Source organism: Echinops telfairi, unplaced genomic scaffold (genome assembly GCF_000313985.2).
Source record: "Echinops telfairi isolate 266 unplaced genomic scaffold, ASM31398v2 ScPeMD7_44;HRSCAF=162, whole genome shotgun sequence".
In the NCBI taxonomy this organism is placed as follows: Eukaryota; Metazoa; Chordata; class Mammalia; order Afrosoricida; family Tenrecidae; genus Echinops; species Echinops telfairi.
This window is the reverse complement of record NW_022103942.1, coordinates 8,049,791-8,052,031: the sequence shown is the minus strand read 5'-3', so window position 1 is coordinate 8,052,031 and position 2,241 is coordinate 8,049,791. Positions and strand designations below refer to the sequence as shown.

General features: G+C 35.2%; 1 pseudogene; it reads left to right on the top strand.

Moving 5' to 3' along the window:
• The first annotated feature begins 1,681 nt into the window (after window positions 1-1,681).
• Window positions 1,682-2,241, top strand: part of LOC101649211 — a 25,482-nt pseudogene continuing 24,922 nt past the window's right edge.

The following is a 2,241-nucleotide window of genomic DNA, read 5'->3' as shown; positions in this document are numbered from 1 at the left end:
AATAAAAGAGGTACACAAAACTAGATTATGTTATAGGCATTTTTAAATATTAATTTAAAATATTAAATAATACCTGACAAAACAATAAAACTGCTATTTAAGATATTTCTATATTGCTCCTGGATAGGCATCATCACTTGCAATATCATCACTTTTTTTAGCAAGCATCATTGGCTATGGGATTTATCCATAAGCACCTTTTCACTGAAGGAGTAGGACCCATTCTTTTAGAGATAGGCCAAATAGACAATAGTCATTGTGTTTGTATATTACAAGCATTTAGGCAACTTCTCTGAACCTATTATGTTCATCTTTGTAAAATCCCTTTCCGCTTTTGCAATATTTACAGCAATTGTTCTAACATTTTAGCTCTTTGAACACTTTCAGGAATTGTATAATTCACTCATAATGTCTTTTGGGAATTTGGAGCATAACACAAAGCTAAAACAAATGACAGCGTGTCACCCTCTGGTTCTTCGGAACTCTTTTCTCTTTATGTTATACATTTGTTTACTAAGTAACAAACACAATGGAATAAAAACATAGTATTTCATCAAAAGCATAACGAGTTTTTAAAATAAATATTACAAGCATAGTTCCGTCTAATTTTTCATACCCATGATTGGGTGAACATTGCTATAGACTAATATAGTGTTGTGCAGATGAACATTACAAAAGCGTGAGAAATGTAAATTTGTGATTTCCACATTGGGCAGTTGCTCAGTTGCCCACTTTAGAAAGAACCCTGATAACAAGTGCCATTATAACAACCAGTTTGCTGAACGCAACAAAATAGTAGGTTTCTCTTCTGCTGAACCGATGTGAACCGGCTGAATCTCACCACTGCTTTTGACATATTTTATATTTGTTCCAGTTTTCATTCATTTCTGCTTTCTTTTTGATTGAGGTTTTTCTAGGTATTATTTTGTCATTGCTCAGACTTTCTTGCTTTTGTTTTGTACGTTCTTCTGTATATGAAATCCAGGATAGGTAAATCTATAGTGATAGTATCTGGATTAATAATGTCCTAAAGGCATAGCAAGTGAGGTGAGGAACTAACAATGAGTACAAGAAAGAATAAAAGTCCTAAAATTAATTGTAGTGATAACTGAACAATTCTAACTCTTTTAATATGATTAAACTATTGTTGTGTATTATATGTCAATAAAAGTGTTAAATAAATAAATAATGGGTAACCTATTCTAGTAAAAATAGCCATATTTGTATTATGACACACCTACTTCTCACTTATCAGCTATCTGATTACCCAGCATTTTGCATTTAAGAGAATAATTTTAAAACCTGTTATCTATCTCGCACATTAGTAATGTGCATGGCAGTAATGGATGCTGAGGGGCAAGACCAGAGCAATGCTGGCTGCGAATTGAATGTTATGTGTCAACTGACTGGGTCGTGATTCTCAATGGTTAGACAGTTAGGTAATGATGCAATTTTGCAGTTATATGATAAAAATACTCTGATTTTCTATGCCAGGAGTTACACAATCAAGAGGAATGACCTTGCATTCATTGACAAAAAGGACCTTATGGGGAGGAGATGACCAATTTGTTGCTGCCACAAAACTTGTGCTTAAGTCAACTCAAACCAACGGGCACTCCTACCAAAGCGATAAGGGATGTTGATGAGAAATTCAAGTCAAAATGGGGAGAGGGGAGCACTCATGTCTGGGAAGACAAATGCATTTTTGTTGGTAGAAGAATTGGAGGACCAACCTTCCAACGGGGAAAAGCACTTACCAACAATTACATGGAACACAAGGTGAGAATATAATTGGTACTATGTTCCTAATTGGACACATTAGACCTCATTTGTATACAGGCCCTGGTGACCCAGATTTAACATAGACTACTGGGACTTTAGACCCTGTGTTGTCAAGGCACATGTCATTCATAGACCACATCAGAAGGACTTGATGTGAAAACCCAGTAAGTGAGCTGGGCTTTACCTCAAACTCATCTGTAGCCCTTGGACTTAAAGTTGAAACTACAAGGTACGAGAAGAAGCAGAAAAAAGGTATACCAAGGATATAGAACTGGTGGTAGTCAGACTAACTTACTACTTCTATGTACTTCTTGCTTTTTAAAGGTATGTATTAATCTGGTAAGCCTGGTTCCAAAGGGCATTTGTAGAGGTCTAGATAAAGACATGTACATATGCAAATATATTTATATATGAGGATGGGGAAATAGATCTATGTGCATATATTTATAGGTTGAGTAT